A 24,112-nucleotide genomic window follows, 5' to 3' on the forward strand; every position below is an offset into this window, starting at 1 on the left:
TATGGTCAAAAAACTAAATGCCACCCGTGGGAAGCATCTTCATCTGTTATATCGGTTGACGCTTTGGATGCTGTCTAATGGATCAGTTCTGCTTGGTATATAGTTCTGCCAGAAATGATACAGAAGTGTGTGTGTGTGTGTGGTGTGTGTGTGCGCGCGTGTACCTTACACTTCCCAATCATAAAGTTTTACAGAACTTTTATGGCCCTTGATACCTACAACTGGAAAGCAGTTTGCTCCAGCATATGCTGATGGATGTACAGTGTAGGCTTTGACTGTAAGATTTAATACATTTTTGCACAGGATTGAACCCTTAGGCCACAGCACATTTCACCTTTTTAATTGCTAAATGTCCTCTAACCTGTCTAGGTCAGAGTGCCCTTTTTAGGAGAGCTTATTCCAAGTACCTACTTCTGTAATTATTTTACCATGTGCGTTGTTGCCCGATGCTGTTTTTGAACAGACTATATGTGCTAGCTCTTACTGCCTAAGACCTGCGGGTATCCCCTCACTTTGCAGTGTATCTGTTTCGTGGATGTTACTTGGAATCTTGACTTTGTCTTCTATGGTCACTTCTCACTGGTTAGTCTTTATACAATGGCAGCATATCTCTTCCAAAGAAGATCTTTTTCTGCTGTAAGCCGTTTCCAAGTCTAGCTCATTAAAACGGCTCCTCACTATGACAGCTCGTTTTGATATGAGGTGCTTCACAGCTTTACTGTGACGTAAGAGTGTGCTCCTCTGATGTTTACATGGATTGAATGTTTGCTTGTGCTTTCCTTTGCTGGGCAGATAAAAGTTCCTTTTGGTTGGAAAAATGTCCCCTTTTTTTAGTTTTGTCTGTTATTACTTCAGGAAATTTAATTTTAAGCTGTGGGTGTTTTGTTGTAATGTATAGTCTTGAGACTAATGTACTTTTTTAAACAGAACACACTCTCCTGTCAGGTTAAAAATTGTGTAACATAAGTAAAAACATTTTTCCTTTGGAGGCATTTTTTGTTTTGTGTGCCATTAGTAACATGGTTGGACTCCTTTTATTGTCAAAATGAAACAGGAAGATAGGCATCTATCTTCTCAAATTTCTTTGGATAGGAGTGGTTTCCTGAGCCAGACATAGAATTTAATTCAGGCTATATCTTTCTACTTTCTTGTAAAGAACTAAATTTTTATACACTAATCCCAAATCTGACCCACCAGCTGTAGCTTAATTTGATCCCATTGCTGCTAAGCACTTATTTCCCATCATGTCCTTTCTAATAAGGATGGGAAAATTGATAGGTATGAGAAAGTGTAGACTTCTGCATCTTTGATTTACAGAACTTTTAATTCAGTTTCCTATGCTTATTTGTTTTGACAAGTTGTGTAATTGTGGTTAATGTTTTTTCAGCAGTTTTTTGTGAGGAAAATGTACTTTAAATAACTTGGGCTTTTCTATTGCACAGATTGCTACTAGTTTACAGTGTGTTAACTCTGACACTGCTTTCTGGGCTGTGGCCACTAGTACTGTTTTGAGGAGGTTTGTTTGGCTGCATTCTCAAAATCTCCCAGATATTTTAAATTCTCCCTTTGATAGAGATTGTTTGACCCGTCTGCTGCAGAGGTGATCAAAGTGTGGTGAAATCGGCAAGCTGATACGGGAATCACATGATTATCTTCGTGTTTCACTGTTGCAGTCATCACACTTGGGTTATCTGCCTGGAGGTAGCCCTCAGTTGGCCCGAATACAAGGTACTCAGTATTTCTGCGTTGGATGCTGTTGCTCCAGGTTTGACGTCCTGACGTTTGGTATAAAGATAGGCTGCCAACGCCATTACACCAGTCTTTCTTGCTGAAGAGCCTGAAGCAGAAGCAGTTCGTAAGTGCCGGTCGGCTGCTACCTGAATTTTCATTTATGAATTGAATAATCCTGAAGTCTTCTAAAGCCAAGTGCCACGTTGGCAATCCTTTTTTTCTTGCTCTAACTGATGTCAGAAAAAGTGGTGTTGCCTGTGGAAAGCAAATAGCTCTCGAGGATTTCATCCTTACTGCGTCACCTGCTTAGGCCCATACTACGATGTCCCTTGCTGTTGGTTTTGTGCCTTAACGCCCGAACCATTCGTCGTGGGGCTCTGTCACAAAATTCTTTCACTCTTGATCTTCGTATTCCAAAATGGCTTCGGTAAGCCATCCGACTACTGATAAAACCCAAGGATAACGAGACAGACTGCAAGTCCAAAACTGCCGATGATGCTTCCATTAAGTTAGTCGCCAGTCCGCTGGTACTCAGTGAGGTGCCTTTGCAGCCCCTGATGCCTGCTTCACTGGATTCGCAGGCCTCTACTGAGACCCATTCAGAGCCCGGTATGCCTCAAGACACTCCTTCGACTATGGAACCTGCGGATGTCTCTACCTTGGATGGGTCCGGAGCTGCTGAGCAGGCACTGGCTTCTGAGGCAGTTCTTCCCTCAACCGATCAACTCAGAATACATTTTTTAACCAAAACTATTGAGTTTCTTAGGCCCAAAGTACGCACTATGCCTAGAAAACATACCAAAGCACATGCACCTGCTCCCATGCCACAAAAACAAATGCTTAGAATGGCAGAAGACCTTATTACGTTGATTAGGGGAAATCAGCCCTTCCCCTGCTAAGAGACAGAGTTCAGTCCCCTTCAGCATCTACAGACCATGAGGCCGATGACTTTGGAGGCCAATGACTTTGAGATTTCTGATTATGATGACATGCCCTTGTCTGCTTATGAGGATTCAGATGCAGAGGAATCCATTCCTTCTGCCTCCCCTCCAGACGATTTTTCTTTTGGTGAAATTTTACATACCTTGAGAGAGCATTTCCACTGGGAATGCCAAGACCATCCTCAGTCCAAAAAGAGACTCAAAGAATTTCTAGAGTTGCCTCAGCATGGACCTTTAGCAATACCCCGTCCAGGATGTTGTGGATGATGTTTTTATGGAATCCAGTCCAACTCCTTACACTTTACCTTCTGCCCCTAGGAAACCGGACAGGTACTACAGAGTACCTGAGTCTCTCAAATTCCTTTTCAAGAATCCCACTGCTTGACCCAGTGATAATTTCCCAGGGACCTAAAGGTATCAAGGCTACTACAGCCAAGAATCCCACCCCTTTGGACAGGGATTCCAGAGCTTTGGACAGTTGGGGTAAGAAGGTGTATACCTGTGCAACGCTTGCTATTAGGGCATTGAATTCAGTTTCACACGCTGAAGTACCAGCAACCTATTATGGAAATGTATTAAACAAAAATTGGCAACCCTTTCAGACTGTGCAGAGAAAAAAGAATTGCAGGAGCTTATGCACTCTGCAAGCCAAGTCAGCAAGCATACTTTGCAGTGTGGCTTTGATGCCCTAGAAGCATCTTGCCGGGCAGCAGTCACTGGCTCTGTACTGAGAAGACATTCTTGGCTGAAGGAGCAGACCTTGCCAGACCATATCAAATCAAAGTTACTGGACACTCTTTGATCAAGGACTGTTTGTTTGGCACCAAAGCAGAAGAGGTTCTTAAAAAGATGGGGGGAAAAAAGCTAAGTTTATGCAGACTGTCAAGGATGTTTTACAAGTGCAACCCCCTAGGTTCAGAAGGCATTGCCCTTCCAAACACTGGTCCTTTCCAGCCCCCTCCAGGCCTTCTCAAACCAGACCCAGGGGAAACAGACCACCTAGACTACAGTCTCAGGGTATGCAGAGATCTAAGCAATGGAGTGCCTCCATCCCTAAAGCAGTGCTAAGCCAACTCCTTATGGAAAAAGTTCACAATGACTTATTTACTCCACTTCCCAACCCTGCCCAATTGCTTGTGCCCCCAAGGAGGAAAACTTGCCCTTGATGCAGAAAAATGGATGTCCATCACTCAGGACTGGTGGGTCCTCAACATTGTACCCCAGAGGTACAAATTCTTTTTCCATTCACTGTCAACCCCAAGAGGGGTTCCCAGATCTTATTCCAAACCAGTGGGCAGAGGCTCAACCAAGTACTTCCCTGCTCAATATCATCTATTCATCCAGCTCCTGTAGAACATAGGCATCAAGGGTTCTACTCCCGACTCTTCGTAGTTCCCAGGAAAGAGGGCCCTTGGTGCCCAATCCTGGATTTTTCAATTGTCAACACCTTCTTGGTGGTACCAAAATTCAAAATGCTTATCCTGCAACTTCTCATGCTAGATAAGGATGCTTGGTTAGTCCCCCTAGACTTAAAAGAAGCCTGTCTACACATCCCCATAAGGGAGTCATGAAGTAAGTATCTACGTTTCAGGGCAGGATCTTTGCATTATCAGTTCTCTGCGCTTAACTTTGGCTTATCTACTGTGTCCAGAGTATTCACAAAATGCCTGGCTCCGGCCATTGCATACTGTAGGCAGGTAAATATTCAAATTTACCCGTACTTGGACGACTGCCTGATTCAGGCAGACAGGAATTGCTACTGCAGCATTTGACATTTGTGAAAAACCTTCTCCCTTCCTTGGGGGACGACACCAACAAAAATAAATCTGGTTCTCAGTCGAAAGATTGTATTTCTGGGAGCAAGCTTGGACACAACTTCCCAGATGGCATTCCTCACTTCAGAAAAACAAGTCTGACAGGCTACTTAAAAAAAAAATGGCCACCAGAGCCCAGCTATCCCCAAGAAAAATACTGCAAGCCCTAGGGTTTATGGCCTCATGTATACTGTTAATTCCATATGCAAGACTGTATATGAGGAAACTTCAGTGGTACTTAAGTCTTTGGTGCCAACATTCTCATGACCTGGAAACTGTCACTCCCATCCTACCCTGTCTAAGGACAGCATTCCTTTGGTGGGCAGAAGCATGCAACCTCAACAAGGGACTGCCTTTTACTCAACCCCATGCCGCCCCGACCCTAACCACAGACGTATCAGACTATGCCTAGGGTGGGGGGCACACATGGATGGCAAATGTATTCAGGGCAACTGGAGCCCAAGTCAAATTCATCTGCACATCAGCCAAAAAGAGATGCTAGCTGTACAGAATGCACTGACAGCTTTCAGATCCCTACTCCCCCCAGGGCAATTGCTAATAAAAACAGACAACACTACAGCTGTGGTACATCAACAAGCAGGGGGGGAATCCATTCCTTCCCACTCTGCAGGTTAGTCATGGCCCTATGGAACACGGCCTTGGACATTCAAGTCCTTCTGCAAGCTCAGTTCCTGCCAGGCAAACAAAACTCACTGGCAGATGACTCAAGCAGAAATCTCCTAGACCCCCACGAGTGGCAATTAGAGCCCAGCACCCTTCAACCTTCTGATTCAGAGATGGGGGACCCCAGAGGTGGATCTCTTTGCTTCCCCCTACAACCACCAGCTTAACAATTTCTGCACCAGGACTCCTCACAACAGGGCCTGCAAAGTGGATGCCCCATCTTTTTAGTGGGTGAATCTCTCAATCTGTGTCTTTCCCCCTCTGCCCCTTCTCTCTTACTCAAGATAAAACAAGACAGACCAAGGACAAATCTGATTGCCCCGGATTGGCCAAGTACGCACTGGTACCCAATCCTGCACAGCGTGGCACCTATGCCAGAACCCAACCCTTCTCGCTCAGCAGGAGGGACAGATTTTGCACCCGTAACTGCAAACCCTAAATCTTGTAGCCTTGCTTATTCCTTGAATTCTCCCCCTGCCACCCTAAGCAATCAGGTGCTGGACGTCATTCTTGAAGCCAGAAGACCCGGTACTAGAAAATCTTATACTGATAAGTGGAAAAGGTTCTGCTCGTGGATTCGTTTTATAGGAGAGGACACAACACTGCTCTCCCTGCCTCTAATCCTGGATTACTTAATAGATGTACTCCACCAGGGCCTGTCCCCCTCCAGTAAGATACATGCCTCCAGCTCTTTCTGCTCATTACAACACTGAGCCACCTCTCTTCTCGCACCCTCTTATCTAACAGTTCCTGAGATGAGCAAGCAATTTAAGGCCAACAAGGAGAGCACCCACCCCTGCCTAGGACCTTAACTTTGCACTGGAAAAGCTCATGCCCCCCCCCCGATCCTGCTGCGTTGAAGTTTAAAATTCCTCTCTTGGAAAACAGCCTTGCTTCTAGCCATCACTTCAGCTAGAAGAGTGTCTGAGTTGCAAGTACTGATGGCTGTGGAGCCCTTCATTATTTTCCATATTTTCCATACTGACAGGGTTTCCTTCGGGACTAACCCTTCCTTTATGCCTAAAGTGATGTCCGGTGTGGCTCTCCAGCATTCCATCCATTTGCCAATCTTCCCTAATCCTCAAAATAAAGGGGAAAGGATCCTGCACTCCCTGAACATGCACACACAGTTCAGATTCTACTTTGATAGGCCTAAACCCTTCAGAAAATCTGACCAGCTACTAGACAGCTTTGCAACAGGGGCAGAGGGCAAGGCTATTTCAAAACCATTTCCAAATGGATAGCACTCTGCATCCATTTCTGTTATAAGTACCATGGGAAACAAAACCCCTTGGAGTCGGAACACATTCCACAAGGGCAACATCTACCTCTACAGCATTTTTCAGGGAAGTCCCTACCAGGGACATCCTGGACGCTGCTACCTGGAGTTGTGTACACACCTTCACCTAGGATTACCACCTGCCTATGTTTTCCAAATCCAGGGCAGGTTTTGCTACAGCAGTCCTGCAAGGCATTCTAACCAGCCCTAACTCTTCTTGACTGCCTCCACCCTTCATCTTTGGGAATCTACCCAAGTGTGATGACTGCAACAGTGAAACACGAAGAACATAGTACAGTTGTGTTCGCTTACATAAATGTAGATGTTAGAGTACATTTTCTGTTGCAGTCTTGGTTTCCCTCCCTCCAGCCCCCTGTTTTTTTTTCTCTCCTCTATATGTCTTATTACTTGCCCCTTGTGGGATATTGGTATTTACTTTTTACTGGTGGTTCCCCACCGTAACTTAGCTCCCTATTTGGGGGGCTCCTGACATTTAGGGCAAGAAAGACTTATGGCGTCTTCTGCCTGTTTTTATACCACTGACATCAGACCTGGAGCGACAGCACCCAACGCAAAAATACTAAGTCTCTGGTATTCGGGCCGACTGAGGGCTTACCTGCAGGCAGAAAACCCAAGTGTGATGACTACAACAGTGAATACACTCTAACATTTATGTAAGTGTAGACAACTGTACTTTTTTTAGCCTACGTTTTCCAATTTTTCCAAGGGATTTTTTTTCTCCTTATACCAATTTTGACCAAAAAAAGTCTTGAGAAAATTCATCTAAACGGAAGATCAAACGTCACTCTTCACCTGATCCTTGACTGTGAGTTCATTTCAGAATCTCTGAACCGCCTCTACCGTTATTGCAGCTCATGCCTTATAAAAACTCTCAAGCTTAGCTGAACCCAGAATGCTTCTCTCAAGATTACCTTGGATCAAATTTGCCACTTCAAGTGACAGACTTGTTCCTCTCCTATCAGGTCTTGAGCTAGCAATTTCTTCAGTTTTTGAGTGTTTAGTATTTTTCATAATTTTGTTCTCATATCTATTTCTTTAGACCCTTCATACCCACCCAGCTCGGCCTCTTTACTTAACTGCTGTGTCCTTTTCCTTGTATACCATCGCTGGTAACCTCCCAGATGTTCTTCTTGTTTCACTGTTGCAGTCATCACACTTGGGTTATCTGCCTGCAGGTAGCTCTGTCGGGCCGAATACCAGAGTTTTGGGATTTCTGCGTCTGATGCAGTCGTCTCTTCCATGACGTCAGGTCATCAGGGGGTATAAAAGAGGCAGCCAACGCCGTTACATCAGCTTTTCTTGCCATGCTGGAGCCCGAAGCAGAAGCAGTTCGCAAGTGCCGGTCGGCCGCTACCTGAAATTTTCATTTTTCGAGTTTCAAACCTGAAGGCTTCTAAAACGAAGTATCCTGTTGGGGATCTTTTTTTCTTGCTCTAACCGATGTCAGAAAAAGTTAACAATTATCTTGGTGTGGAAAGCAAATGCCTCAGATTTTCATTCTTACTGCATCAATTGTTTAGGCCCTGATCACAACGTTGCTCACTGTCAGTTTTGTGCCTTCAACACCTAAATTATTTGTCTTTGGGCTGTCTTTGCCACTAAATTTTTTCGCGCTGTTTCACCGTATTCTGAAATGGCTTCAATAAGCCATCCAACTACCGATCTTCCTTAAAAACGTAAGGGTAAAAACAGACTGCATGGGTCCAAAACTGCCGACAACGCTTCCATTAAGCTAGTCGTCAGTCCGCCGGTACTCAGGGCTTTCGCAGCCCCTGATATCTGCTTCTACAGATTCGCAGCCCTCTACTGAGGCCCATTCAGAGTCTGGTATGCCGCGAGATGCTTCTTCGATTTATGGAACCTGCGGATGTCTCTACCTTGGATGGATCCAGAGCTGCTGTGCAGGCACCAGCTTCGGAGTGTGTTTTCAGACCTTCCGAAGTTTGCATTAAACGGACTATTTTGTTTCTGACTAAAACTGCCGAGTTTTTCAGGCCCCAGAGTTCGCACTACGCCTAGGAAACTGACCAAAGCGCACTCTCAATCTCCCATGCCAAAGAAATAAATGCTTAGAATGACTGAAGACCTTATTACTTTAATTAGGGGTAGCCAGCCTTCCCCCTCTAAGAGACAAAGAATAGATTCCCTTTCTGATTCTACAGACCACGAGTCTGATGACTGTGAACCCCTCTGATTGCCAGGACTTACCCTTATCTATCTATGAGGATTCAAATGCGGAGGATTCCATTCTCCCTGCCTCCCCTCCAGAGGACTTTTTTCTTTGGGTGAAACCTTGCATACCCTAAGGGAGCATTTCCACTGGCAATGCCAGGACTACTCAGTCCAAAAAGATACTGGGGGGATTTTTAGACTTGCCTCAGTACAGGCCTCTAGCAATATCCCCTGTCCTGGATATTGTAGATGTCTTTATGGAATCCAGTCTTACCCCTGATGCTTTACCTCCAGCTCCTAGAAAGCCTGACAGGTACTACAAGAGTACCTGCCTCTCACAAATTTCTTTTTAAAAATCCCACTGTGGATCCAGAGACCATTTCCCAGGGACCTAAAGGTATTAAGGCTGCTACAGCCAAAAACCCTACCCCTTCGGGCAGGGATTCTAGGGGTTTAGACAGATTGGGTAAGAGGATGTATACCTCTGCAACTCTTGCCATTAGGGCTTTACATTGCCAGTTTCACATGTTGAAGTTACCAGTGGCATATTATGGAACTAATTAAACAAAAAGTGTTGTTGATTCCTGATTGTGCAGAAAATAAAGATTTACAAGAGTTAATGCATTCTGCAAACCAAGTAGGTAAACCTACTTTGGAGTGTGGTTTTGATGCATTAGAAGCTTCTTGCAGGGGTGTTGTCACTGGGTCTGTTCTGAGAAAGTATGCTTGGCTGAAGGAAAAAGTCTTGCCAGACCATGTCAAAGCAAAATTAGTAGATGCTCCATTAAACCATGAATGTATGTTTGGCACAAAAGCAAATGTTCTTATAGATGGAGGAAAAAGCTAAATCTATGCTAATGGTTAAAGATTTCTTACAGGTGCACCTAGATTCAGTAGGCATTGGCCTTCAAAAAACTGGTCCTTTCCAGTCCCTCCCAGACCACCTCAGTCCAAACCCAGGGGCAGCAGAACACAAAGATTACAGTGTAAGTATATGCACAGATCTAAACAATGGAGTGCTCCCACTTCAAAAACAGGGAGTGGTTGGCCACCCCATATGGAAAAAGTTCACAATGACTTGTCTTTCATCCTTCTCAGCCATGCCCAAGTACTTGCACCCCTTGGAGGGAAACTCACCCTGCATGCAAAAAACTTGGGGAGTACATTACCCAGGACCGCTGGGTCTTCAACATTGTATCTCAGGGATACAGATTCTACTTTCACTCACTGCCAGCCCCAAGCCGGTTGTCAGACCTTCCTCCAAACCAGTGGGCAGAGGCCCAAAAGCAAGTACTTTCTCTTCTCAGTATCAAGGCTATTGTACCTGTCCCAACAGAACAAAGGGGACAGGGTTTTCTACTCCAGACTGTTCCTGGTGCCCAGAAAAGAGAACCCTTGGTGCCCTATCCTGGATCTGTCAGTTTTCAACACCTTCCTGGTGGTACCAAAATTCAAATTGCTTACACTTCAGCAGTTGCTTCCTATGCTAGCCGGGGACTCCTGGCTAGTCACCCTAGACTTAAAAGAAGCTTATCTGCACATCCCCATAAGGGAATCGTGCAAGAAATGTCTACGTTTCAGAGCAGGCTCTTTGCACTATCAGTTCTCTGCACTTCCCTTTGGCTTATCTACTGCACCCAGGGTATTCACAAAGTGCTTGGCTCCAGCCATTGCATACTGCAGGTGGAGAAATATTCTAATTTACCCATACTTCGATGATTGCCTGATTCTGACGGACAGTCAAGAATTGCTACTTCAGCACTCCTAACCTCCCTGGGGTACAACATCAATGAAAATAAATCACATCTGGTACCCAGCCAAAAGATTGTATTCCTGGGAGCAAGCTTGAACACAACTTCCCAGATGGCATTCCTCACTCCAGAAAAGCAGGTTTATTTGACAAATTACTTCAAACTACTGGCCACCAAAACCCAGATATCTGCAAGAAAAATACTGCAAGCCCTAGGGTTCATGGCCTCATGCATTCTCCTAATTCTATATGCAAGACTGCATATGAGGAAACTTCAGTGGTATTTGAAAAGTCTCTGTCAACATTCTCAGGACCTGGAAACAGTGATTCCTATCATTCCTTGCCTAAGGACAGAGTTTGCTTGGTAGGCAGAGGCTTGCAACCACACCAAGTGACTCCCTTTAACTCAACCCCTTGCCACCCCAATCCTGACAACAGATGCATCAGACTATGCATGGGGGGCTCGCATGGCAGACAAATGCATTCGAGGCAAATGGAGCCCAGGACAAATTCACCTGCATATCAATTAAAAAGAAATGTTAGCTGTACAGAATGCACTGACAGCCTTCAAATACCGTATCCTTCCAGGACAACTCTTGATGAAGACAGAACACCACAGTTATGTGGTACATAAGCAGGGGGGAACTCATTCCTACCCACTCTGCAGGTTAGCCATGGCTCTGTGGAACACAGCTTTGAGCAATCAAGTGCACCTGCATGCCCAATTCCTGCCAGGCAAACAAAATTCACTGCAGACTACTTAAGCAGAAATCTACTGGAGCCACACGAGTGGAAACTGGATCCCAACTCATTCAAACTTCTATGCCACAGGTGGGGGACACCAGAGGGTGGACCACTTTAATCCCCCCAAAAGCATCAGTTGAGCAAATTTTGCACAAGAACTCCCCATAGCCAAGTATGGAGAGTGGATGCCCTATCCTTTACATGGGAAAACCTGTGAATCTATGCCTTTCCCCCCTCTGCCCCTTCTCTCAAAAGTACTGTTCAAGATCAAACAGGACAGGCCAACGACAATCCTTATTGCACCAGACTGGCCACTCCAGCACTGGTACCTACTCCTAAGCAGTCTGACAGTAGTGCCACCGTGGCACCTACATCAGACCCCCTCTCTGCTATCCCAGCAGGAGAGAGAGATTTTGCATTCTCAGCTGCAAACCCTGAACGTTGCAGCCTGGCTTATTCCCTGAATACATCACTAGCAACACTCAGCAAAACAGGTGCTGGATGTCATCCTTGAGGCCGGGAGGCCTAGTACTAGGAGGTTCTATTCAGAAAAGTGGAAAAGATACTGTTCTTGGAGCCAGTCTCAAGGTAAGGACACAGCCGTGCCCACCTTGCATCAAATTATAATTATCTAGCAGAGCTGCTGCACAAAGGCCTATCCTTCTCATAAATTAAGATTCATGCCTCTGCCATTTGAGCTCATTACAGTACTGAGCCACCCCTCTTCTCTCACCCTCTGATAAAACAGTTCCTCAGAGAAGCTTACAATTTAAGACCCCTGAGGAGAGCTCCCACTCGTGCCTGGGACCTTAACTTTGTACTAGAGAAGTTCACTCTTTGCCCTTTTGAGCCTGCTGCTACAGCAGTTAAAATTCCTCTCTTGGAAAACAGCCTTGCTTCTAGCCATTACTTCAGCAAGAAGAGTAAGTTACAGGCTCCTATGGCTGTGGAACTCTTCATTTAGTTTCCATGCGGACAGGGTTTCCCTCAGGACTAATTTATGCCCAAGGTGGTATCCAGTGTGGCTTTAAACCAAGCCATCCATTTACCAACCTTTTTTCCTAATCCTCCGAATAAAGGGGAAAGGATCCTGCATTCCTTGGGCATGCACAATACAGCTCAGGTTCTACTTTGACAGGACTAAGCCTTTCAGAAAAACTGACCAGCTGCTAGTCAGCTTTGCTACAGTGGCAGAGGGCAAGGCCATTTCAAAGCCAGCCATTTCCAAATGGATAGACAATGCATCCATTTCTGCTACAAACACCATGGAAAATCTACCCCACAGGGGATCAAAACTCATTCCACTAGGGTTACCTCAACTTCTAAAGCATTTCTCAGGGGAGTCCCTTCCAGGGACATCCTGGAAGCTGCAACCCAGAGTTCTGTACACACCTTCACCAAGAATTATGGCTTTCCTGTCGTTTCTAAATCCATTGCTGGATTTGCCACAGCAGTCTTACAAGGCCCTCTTGCCAGCCCTAATACTTTGACTGCCTCCTCCCTTCCTCAGCTTTGGGAAACAACCCAAGTGTGACTGCAACAGTGAAACATGAACATAGTACAGTTGTGTACACTTGCCATAAATGTAGATGTTAGTGTATTCACTGTTGCAGTTCTGGCTACCCTCCCTCCAGCCCCCTGACTTCTCTATGCTTTTCTACTTTTACTCTCTGACCATATGTTATGCCTATGATATTTACTTTTTACTGGAGGTGTTCCACACCATGTAATTGCTTCCCATTTTGGGGGCTCCTGACATCTGTGGCAAGAAAAACTGATGTAATTGTGTCTGCTGCCTGTTATGTTCCTGACGTCATGGAAGAGGCGACTGCATCAGACACAGAAATCCCAAGACTCTGGTATTCGGGCTGACTGAGGGCTACTTGCTGGCAGATAACCCAAGTGTGATGACTGCAACAATGAATACACTCCATCTACATTTATGGTAAGTGTACACAACTGTACTTTCTCGATCTCCGTATCCCAAAATGGCTTCGGTAAGCCATCCAACTACCGATATTCCAAAAAAAGTAAGGATAAGGACAGAGACCTCACAGGTCCAAAGCCGCCGCTGACACTTCCATTAAGCTAGACGCCTATCCGCTGGTACTGAGTGAGGCACTTTTGCAGCCCCTTATGCCCGCTTCAGTGGATTTGCAGGCCTCTACAAAGACCCATTCAGAGTCTGGTACGCCATGAGACACTTATTCGACTGTGGAACCTGCGGCTGTCTCTACCTTGGATGGGTCCGGAACCGCTGAGCGCAGGCACTGGCTACTGAGGAAGTACTTTGCATTACCGATGTTCGTCACAAACTGACTTTCGCATCTTCAGTTCTTTCTAAAACTACAGAGTTTCTAAGGCCAAGAGTATGCTCTACGCCTAGAAAACCGATGACCCAAGCGCATGCACCTGCTCTTGCCACAACATCAGATGCTTAAAATGGCAGAAGACCTTATTATGCTGATGAGGGGAAGCCAGCCTTCCCCCGCTAAGAGGAAGAGAGACCAGTCCCCAGCAGCCTTAACACACCAAGAGTCCGACTCTGAGGCATCTGATTATGAAGACATGCCCTTATATGCTTATGAGGATTCGGATGCAGAGGAATCCATTCACTCTGCATCTCCTCCAGAGGACGTTTCTTTTGGTGAAACCCTACATACTATCCTCAAATCAAAAAGACTCAGAATTTCTAAATGTGCCACAACATAGGCCTTTAGCAATACCCCCAGTCCTGGATGTTGTGGATGTCTTTATGAAATCCAGTTTAACTCCTGATCTGAAGTAGTTAACTTCATTTGATCAGCAACCTGTGGGTATCTGATTCGACCTGGATCCGAGCCGGCAGCTTTCCAAGCTAAAGATCTGAGCTCTCAGCTCCTCCCCCTTACCCATAATACCCTGCTACCTACCTCCAGTCCCCAGATATCATTTGCTGCGGCTTCTGAAGCATAAGGGACGAGCTCTTGGCGTTTTAGGTGAGAGAATTTTAGGAGTTTTCTTGTTCAAATTCTAGTGATTTCAGTGTGTGTTATAGACCCATAGTTTAGTTAAACTGTTTTTTAAATAATACTTTTAGTGGTAAATTAGTGTTTTTCCCTACCCCTTACTGTGTGTGTTAAGGTGTGTGCTTGAGCGTGTTGGCCGAGGGCCCCAAGGCCATTTTTTCTAAATGTGCTGAGTGTGGTCATAAGCTGTCCCCAGCGGATGGCCACACCCAGTGTGTTCTCTGCCTGGGGGTAGCCCACTTAACATCGGGCTGCCAGATTTGTGCAGCCTTCAACCCCCGGGCTGTGAGGGATAGGAGGAACAAGTTAATATTGGCGGGAATCTTACCCCCGGATTCTTCTTCCTCCTCTCCCTCAGTGGCGCCAGTCGAGGCTGCGACTGTCCAGCCTTCAACTTCCCCTCCCCTGGCTGGGACTCAACCTCCCGCTGTGTCCCAGGGAGAGGGGGGATCTTCTAAGAAAGACAGGGGGCACAGAGAGAAAGAAAAGGAAAGAGATGGGCATAAGAGCCGTAAGCGATGGGCCGAATCAGCCCCTTCGGCTCCGCCGGCTGAAGTGTTTGGTTCCCCCGCAAGGGTTTCCAGGTCTTCCCCCTCTCGGCTCCGTTCTCCATGCTTCTCTCTCGAGCCGGAGAAGGGGTCCCGGTCACCCTCAAGGTCATCTAGGCGGCCCTCCAGGCCTGCCTCGCCGACTTCTTCGAGGTCTACCAGGAGTTTGTCTGCAGATATGGAAAGGATGAAGCGTCGATTCCTGCAGGCCCAGATGCATATGGGAGTGCTCCTGCCCCCCCCCCCCCGGGAGGGAGCTCTGCCCCTTTCTTTGCACCATTTGCGCCTTCTCCGATCCACTATCTGGTTTCAGAGCCGTCTGATCCGAGTCGTCTGAGCCGGGGAGTCGGCGCCGATGTTAGTTGCTACTTCGCCGGCTTTACCCTTGAGTTTATCGGGTCATCTTTCGGATTCGAGCTCTCGGGGCCGAGAGCCAAACTTTGGATCCGCAGGGGGGGTGTCCTTGGCTCCGTTGTTGTCGGAGTGCACTTCCCTCTCTGGTCCTATGCAGTCTGCTCCGACACAGGTCCTCAAGTCAGAGCCGAGGGGGCTACTCTCTGAGCCAGTGGAGAGTGGTTCACCTTCGGGGTTCGACGTGGTGGAGAGGGTGCTGTTGAGGAGTTCGAAGTCCCTGGTCCGTGCTACGGATCCACCCTTCACTCCCCCGCATATGGGCCTGTCTTCCATCGTCCGGCCCCAAGGACAGCCTACATCTGCGCCCCAGTTAGTTCCTGTAGAGGAACAGGACCCTGTTGGTGAGCCCTCCTCGGACAGTTCTGCCGAGGAGGTCCCTCACAAACAAAAGTGCAAGAGGAGGCACTTGGACTCCCCTGAGTTCCTCACGGAGGACATGGAATTAGGGGAAGGTTCCCCCAGGTTACTCCCAGAGGATGTCTCCTTTGGAGATGTTAGGGAGGTGCTGCGGATAAGAAGGGGGTGGTCAGCCCAGAAGCCTTTCTTGGATGACTTTGTGTTTCTGGAGACGTTTGATGCAAGCCCGTCTACGTCCTGGGTGTTCCCCCTGGCTGACCCCTAGGTAGACTTGATTACTACCAGGGCTTGGAAGGAGCTGGACACTGTGGAACCAATCCCCAAGAGACCGGACAAAATCCTTAGTCCCCCTTCTGACAAGCCCACGTGGAATAAAGGTTCCCTGGTAGATGCTATGGTGGTGGCGGCTGCCACCAAGAAGGAACTGGCACAAGAAAGTTCCTCGGTCCAGCCTCCTGATAAGGAGTCTCTGGCGATGGACCGCATTGGAAAGGGGATGTTTGCTTCAGCCACCTTTTCAATAAGGGCACTGACTTATCTGGAACACATCATTAGGCTCCAGCGGGATCTGATAAGAGTATGCTGGGTCTCCCCCAGAGTCCATGGTGGCCGAGGACAAACTAACCTTCTCTGTTGCATGGCCACTCTAAAGTCAATATGAAACACTTCTATGTGGCTTCTCTCCCATGCCATGGAGGGGGTGGCTAGAGCCAACGGAGCAGGGGTTGCCCTGCGGTGCCACGCCTGGCTCATTTTTTGCAGAACCCTTCAAGGTGTCCTTCGCTAACTCTCCCTTTGACGGTTCTACGCTTTTTGGCAAAACCGTCCGCGACACGCTACTCCAGAGCGAGGAAGATGCTGTCTGCCGTCGGAATCCGCTTCTCTGCTCCTCAGAGGTCCTTTTCAAGGAACCAGAGAGGGCAAAAGATGTGGTTCCGGAAATCTCAGCAGTCCCATCCCACTCCGGACCCTTCATCCTTCAGAGGCAGGGGAGGACAAGGTGGACGCCGGCCCAGAGGCGGGGGGGGGGCGAAGAATTTTGGATAGAGAGAACCCACCGACCAGGAGGAGGAGGACTGGAGGCAGTCGGGAAGCGTTTTTTGGAGCATCTAGCAAGTTGGGAGTCCATTACTACAGATCGCTGGGTGTTCCGAATAATATCCAGAGGTTACTCTATCCCCTTCCTGAATCTTCCCCCGTTGGTGCGGCACCTCCCCGATGTCCCACCCGATGAGAGAGAGGCTGCGGCCTCAGAAATAAAGAAATTACTAGAAAAAAGGGCCATCCAACACATCCCCCCAGAGCAATCCGGATTAGGCAATTACTCCAGGTTCCTTTGAGTGCCAAAAAAGACGGGGGACTTGAGGCCAGTTCTCGACCTATCAACCTTGAACCTGTTCATTGCCAAAGAAAAATTCCGGATGGTCGCTCTACAATCTATTCTCCCCCTTCTGCAGGAGAACGATTGGATGTGCTCCATAGACCTCAAGGATGTGTACTACCACATTCTCATGGAATGACGATCCAGGAGGTATCTCAGCTTTCAGCTGGGGGCCAGTCATTATCAGTTCAGGGTTCTTCTGTTCGGCCTCACCACAGCCCCCAGGGTGTTCACCAAGGTCATGGCAGTTGTTGCAGCCCACCTGAGACTTCAGGGAATTCAGGTCTTTCCATACCTAGACGACTGGCTCCTCACCGCCCCCACCAGGTGTCTACTCTCTTCCACCAGGGATTATGCTTTATTCTTGACCAATAGCCTTGACATTACCATAAATTTCAGGAAGTCTTCTCCATCCTATTCAAGTTCTAGATTTCATAGGGGCCAGGATAAACATACTCCAGTCCAGGGCCTTTCTGACAATGTACAGATGTTCATTGTGTTACACTGCTGTAGTCATTACACTTGGGTTATCCTGCCATCAGGCGGTTCCCCAGTCGGCCTGAGTTCCAAAGTCTTGGTCCGGCATCGGTTGCTGTCGCCTCCTCCCTGACGTCAGTGCGACAGGGGTATATAAGATGCAGCCGATGCCATTTTCTTCAGTCTTTCTTGCCGCGCGGTGCCCAAAGCAAAAGCAGTTTGCAAGTGCCGGTCAGCCGACTCCTGAGATTTTCATTCCGTATCCAGAACCGAAGTCTTCTACAAAGCTAAATACCCTGTTGGGGAAACTTTTTCTTGCCTCAGACTGATGTCAGTAAAAGTTAATAACTATTTCTTGTGGGAAGCAAATACCTCATAAGGATTTCCATTCTTATTATATCCCATGCCTAGGCCCAGACCACACCGTCATTGGTTGTCGTTTTTGTGCTAGGTTTAATAAGCGCACTATTAAACGTCTGTTTGATTTTGCCCGACATTACTTTGGCAGAAAATTCAGTTATACCATGCCGTCGGAACTTCCGACCGGAATACATAAAAAGCGCAAAGACAAGGATAGGCATCAGAGGCCCAAAACTGGCTAAGCCTCTTCTAGACCAGTCGCCGGTTCTCCGGTTTTCAGCGAGGCGCTTTCGCAGCCCCTGACAGTTTCTGTAGAACCACAGGCTGCCTCTGACTCGCACGTGGAGATGGCTGGGCCTTCGGGCGCACAAGTTATTCAGACTACTAAAACTACTACTCCAGAGGGATCCAGAGTAGCTGAACCCGCAGCTTCAGAGGGTGTCTTCAGACCTACTCAGTTAAACATTAAATCTTCTGCCAAGTCTAAGCCTAATTTAAAAACAAAAACAAATACAGCGTTCTCCAGGACGGGCATCCATGCCTAAAAAACAAATGCTCAAAATGGCCGAAGACCTAATCACTCTGATCAGGGGTTCCCATCCCCCTCCTAATAAAAGGCCTAGACTGGATGCAGACTGTGACTCGTCCGACCAGGTATCCATCTATTCAGATTCATCCTCAGACCTACGATACTCCTTAACCCCTTATGAGGATTCTGATGCTGAGAAATCAATTCCATCAGCCTCTCTGCCTGAGGACTACTCCTTTGTGGAAACCTTACATACCATGAGGAAATATTTCTATTGGGAAGGCCAGGATTACTCAGAATCCAAGAAAAGGCTCAGAGACTTCCTTTTATTACCTCAACACAGACCCCTGGCTATTCCGCCAGTGTTGGATATTGTGGATGATGTGTATACTGAATCCAGCTTAAATCCTGTTTCTTTACCTCCAGCCGCAGTTAAGCCTGACAGATACTACAGAGTAGCAGACTCTTGCACATTTCTTTATAAAAGCCCTGTTGCCGACCCTGAAACTATTTCTCAGGGACCCAAAGGGGTTAAGGCCTCAACAGCAAACAATCCAGTCTCCTCTGACAGATTCCAGAGCATTAGACAGATGGAAGAAAGTATATACATCTGCAGCTTTAACAATGAGGGCCTTAAATTGCCAGTTTCAAATGTTAAAATAGCAATTTTTGATGTCTCAGTTGAAACAAAAAATGCTTCCTCAATCAGATCCTCCTAATTTTAAAGAAATGCAGGATTTATTGCATGCAGCTGAACAAGTGGGAAAATGCACTTTGCAATGTGGTTTTGATTCTTTAGAGGCCTCCTGTAGAGCAGCTGTTACAGGTTCTGTCATTAGAAGACATGCTTGGCTAAAAGAGCATACGTTACCAGATCATGTTAAAGCAAAACTATTGGATGCACCTTTGCAGCAGGATGTAATATTTGGAGTTAAGGCTGAAGAGGTATTAAATAAAATGGAGGATAAGGCAAAATCTATGCAAACAGTGAAGGATTTCTTACAGGTTCAGCCTCCTCGATTTAGCAGAAACTGGCCAACAAAGAATTGGTCCTTTCCAGTTTCAGACAGACCTCAAAGGGGCAGATACACACGTCCAAGAGGTAGAGGTCAACCACAAGGTTCTTACAGGCCTCGACAATGGGGTGCATCAGGCCAGAAAGAAGGGGAAGACAGGCCACAACCTTATAAAAAACAGCCCCAATGACTTCCCACTACAGCTGCCAAACAGCTCTCTCTTGGCAGCCCCCTTGGGAGGAAAACTGGCACTTATCTATCACAATTGGCATATGATCACCAAAGACAAATGGTTCTCAACATTGTATCTCAAGGTTACAGGTTCCACTTTCACACTCTGCCAAAGTTAAAAGGAATGCCAAACCTGCCACCAAATCAATGGGCAGAGGCTCAAAAACAAATTACAGCACTCCTGGACGAGAGCTATTCAAAAGGTACCACCACAGGAGCAAGGACAAGGATTTTACTCTAGACTCTTTCTGGTTCCCAGAAAGGACAAAGCCTGGAGGCCCATTCTGGATCTTTCTTCCCTAAACACTTACCTGGATGTTCCGAAATTTTAAATGGTGACACTACAGCAGCTTCTTCCCATGCTGGGCAAGAAAGCTTGGCTCGTAACATTGGACCTCAAGGAGGCATGCCTGCATGTCCCTATCAGACAAAACTGCAGAAGATACCTCAGATCCATAGCTGGCACAATATTCTCTGCACTGCCCTTTGGCTTATCTACTGCATCCAGGGTCTTCAAAAAGTGCCTGGCACCAGTAATTGCATTTTGCAGACAGAAAGGAATTCAAATTTATCCGTACCTGGGCGACTGCCTGATTCAAGCAGAGAGCAAGGGCGTTCTTCTACAGCATCTGCCGTTTGTAAAACAGTTAAGTTGCCTAGGGTACACGGTAAACGAAAAAAAATCAAAACTAGTGCCCTCACAAGAGATAATATTCCTGGGTGCCAGCTTGAATAAAACTGCCCAGATGGCTTATCTCACGCCAGACAAGCAAGGACATCTGACGCAATATTTTCAGTTGATGGCAACAAGAACCCAACTCCCTGCAAGAAAAATTCTGCAGGCCTTGGGTTACATGGCATCTTGCATACTACTAATTCCATATGCCAGGCTGCATATGAGGAAACTAGAATATGGTACCTAAAGAGTGTCTGGTCTCAACACTGTCAGTTTGGAAACAGTTATACCACTAATTCCTTGCCTGCAACAGGAGTTTCGATGGTGGGCTCAAGCTGGTCACCTAAACAAGGGACAGCCTTTTACTCAGCCCACAGCCAGGCAAACACTGACAACAGATGCATCGGATTACGCCTGGGGAGCACACATGGCAGGAAAATGTATTCATGGCAAGTGGTCCGCAGAACAAAGGCATCTTCACATCAAAAAGTTGCTAGCTGTACAAAATGCCCTAATAGCCTTCAAGGACCTGCTACATCCAGGACAACTACTACTAAAGCCAGACCACACCACAATTATGTGGTACATAAACAAGCAAGGTGGCACTCACTCTTATCCCCTCTGCAGATGAGCCTTGATCTTGTGGAACACAGCTCTAAACTATCAAGTTCATCTGCAAGCACAATTCCTGCCAGTAGAGAAAGACACACTGGCAGACAAGTTAAGCAGAAACATTATGGATCCCCATGGATGGGAGTTGAATCCACAAATATTCAGATTGGTAACAGAAATGGTGGAGCCCAGACATAGATCTGTTTGCATCCCCAATGAACTGCCAGCTACAGAAATTCTGCACAAGGACTTGACATCCAGAAGCATGGAAAGTGGATGCCCTCTCATTCAGCTGGAAAAACCTACAAGTATATGCTTTCCCACCACTGCGTCTCCTTCCAAAGGTACTCATCAAAGCCAGGCTGGAAGAGTCCAAGATGATCCTGATTGCACCAGACTGGCCACACCAGCACTGGTACCCAATCTTGAAGATCTTAGCACAAGGACCATCCTGGATTTTGCCTCAAATCCCACATCTGCTGACGCAGCACAACACTCATACTTCACAGCCAGCTAAAGACTTTAAACCTGGCTACATGGAAGATTACCTAGGCAAGCAAGCAATGCCTCTTTCCAAAGCTGTTATGGATGTAATTCTGGAGGCCAGAAGGCCTAGCACCAGGAAAGCCTATTTGGATAAATGGAAGAGATTCTGTGCCTGAAACCAGGCTCACAGCATTGACCCTCTTGCCCCAAATATTCCTCATACTACAATATTTAACTGACATGCTGGACAAAGGCCTCTCCTTTTCATCCATCAAGATCCACGCCTCTGCCATCTCTGCTCATTACAACACGGATCCACCAATTTTCTCAAATCCTTTGCTAAAACAGTACCTCAGAGGGGCTAAAAATGTAAGACCACCCCGTAGAGCACCTACTCCAACTTGGGACCTCAACTTCGTGTTGGAAAAATTAACTTTACCTCCTTTTGAGCCAGCTAACACAGCAGAATTAAAATATATCTCTTGAAAAATTGCTCTACTCCTGGAAATAACATCAGCACTAAGAGTTTCAGAATTGCAAGCACTAATGGCAGTGGAACCTTTCATATTTTTCCACCAAGACAGGGTGTCTTTAAGAACTAACCCTACGTTTATGCCAAAGGTGGTATCAAGTGTGGCTCTAAACCAAACTGTTCAGTTGCCAACTTTTTATCCAAATCCACAGAATAAAGGGGAGAGACTACTGCATTCTTTGGACATACACAGGCAATTACGCTTCTACTTGGACAAAACCAAAGCTTTCAGAAAGTCTGAGCAATTATTGGTAGCATATGCTGCAGGAGCACAGGGAAAAGCCATTTCAAAACAGATAGGACACTGTATACGTTTCTGCTATACACACCATGGGAAAACTGTACCTAACAGCATTAGATCTCACTCCACCAGAGCAACAGCCACTTCAGCTGCCTACCTCAGAGGAGTACCTACCAAGGACATTTTGGAAGCAGCAACTTGGAGTTCTGTACATACCTTCACCAAGCACTACCGTCTGCCTATATACTCTAAATCCAGATCTGGCTTCGCCACTGCAGTGCTGCAGGGCTTTATAGCCACCCCTTATGCCTTATAGTACCAGCCACCCTACCTCAGCTTTGGGATTCTACCCAAGTGTAATGACTGCAGCAGTGTAACACGATGAACATAGTACAGTTTTGTACCTACCATAAATGTAGATGTTGAAGTGTATACACTGCTGCAGTCCAGGTTACCCTCCCTCCTTCCCCTCTTACTTCTGGTACATATGTCTTCTACCCTTTACTACCTATGGGGAGTATTTGCTGGCATCTGAAAGTTGATTGCTTTTCTTATGTATGTTTTATTAGCAATTGGAATAGCCTACCTTTTTGGGGGTACCTGACATCTGGGGCAAGAAAAACTGAAGAAAATGACGTCTGCTGCATCTTATATACCCCTGTCGCACTGACGTCGGGGAGGAGGCAACAGCAACTGATGCTGGACCAAGACTTTGGAACTCAGGCTGACTGGGGAACCGCCTGACGGCAGGATAACTCAAGTGTAATGACTGCACCAGTGTATACACTCGAACATCTACATGTATGGTAGGTACAAAACTGTACTGTTACTCACCTTGTCACTCCATGTGATAGCACTTCAGTCCCTGGCCCCACCCGCAGAATTAGTCCCAAGAGCCCTAGGATCGATGGCGGCTATCAGCCTTTCACCTGTTGCTCGACTGCACATGAGTCCTTCAGTGGACTCTTCAGGTTCAGTGGCCCCTCCTACACCATTTGGATTCACAGATTCCCCTGAGCAAGGTTTGCAGGAGCTCCCTTCCCTGGTGGCTTCATTCGCAAGAGCTTCGGGAAGGGAGACTGTTCATGATGCCTCTACCCCAAGCCACGCTGACCACAGACACTTCTTGCCTCGGGTGGGGGCGGACATTGCATGGGCAGAACTGTCCAAGGCACGTGGATCCCTGTAGAGACCGGTCTGCATATCAGTGTTCTGGAGATGAGGGTGGTGCTTCTTAGCGTTGCAAGCCCTTCAGGACCTTCTTCCTCCAGGGACTATTGCAATTCAGAGAGACATGGCTGTAGTCGGGTACATCAACAAACAGGGAGGAACCAGGTCTTACCCTCTTTGTCGAGAGGCTATGAGAGTTTGGGAATGGGTGATTTCCACCAACTGCTTTCTGATAGCAACGCACATTCCGGGTCGGTCCAACATTCTAGCAGACAAGATGAGTCGTTCTATCCTCACACCTGACGAGTGGTCTCTAAACCCCTTAGTAGCGAAACAGATCTTCCTCAGATGGGGGTCAGCCTTGCTGCGATCTCTTCGCGTCTCCTTCGAATGCAAAATGCAGCAAATTTTTCGCTTTAATTTCCCTACCGGGGGAGAATCTCAGAGACGCTCTGCTTCATGCTTGGCCACCCGGTCTTCTTTATGCTTATCCTCCTCTTCCACTAATGATGAAATTTCTGCAGAAAGGTCGTCGGTTGGGGCGCAAAATAATCCTCATAGCCCCATTCTGGCCTAGTCCGATCTGGTTCCTGTATCTGCAGTCTTGCATCATAGCTCCTCCTTGGGTCTTGGATCCCATTCCAGATCTGATCTCTCATCCTTCAGGATTGCAAACTCCGAACCTGGACGACCTCAAGCTCACGGCTTGATTGATCCAGTTCCACTAATGGCTAGGACTCCGGGTATCTCGTCTTCCGTAAAAACTATTCTGGTAGCGGCACATAAACCCTCTACCAGGAAAATCTACAACAGTAAATGGAAGTGTTTTTCTATCTGGGCCAAGGATAAGGATTTGGATGCTTTCTTGGCTCCCATTCCAGCAGTTCTTGAATTTCTGTCCCACATTTTCCATCAAGGGGCCAGTTCTTCTACTGTGA

At 46.9% G+C, this 24,112-nt stretch overlaps 1 protein-coding gene across 1 annotated transcript in view; it reads left to right on the plus strand.

Annotated features, from left to right (window-relative positions):
- LOC122817306 (serine/threonine-protein kinase SMG1-like) overlaps positions 1–24,112 on the plus strand; it is a gene marked incomplete in the record, with an annotated part of 2,898,779 nt that overhangs the window by 56,463 nt on the left and 2,818,204 nt on the right.

This window comes from Protopterus annectens, chromosome 12.part0 (assembly GCF_019279795.1).
Source record: "Protopterus annectens isolate FY-2018-M chromosome 12.part0, PAN1.0, whole genome shotgun sequence".
Classification (NCBI taxonomy): Eukaryota; Metazoa; Chordata; order Ceratodontiformes; family Protopteridae; genus Protopterus; species Protopterus annectens.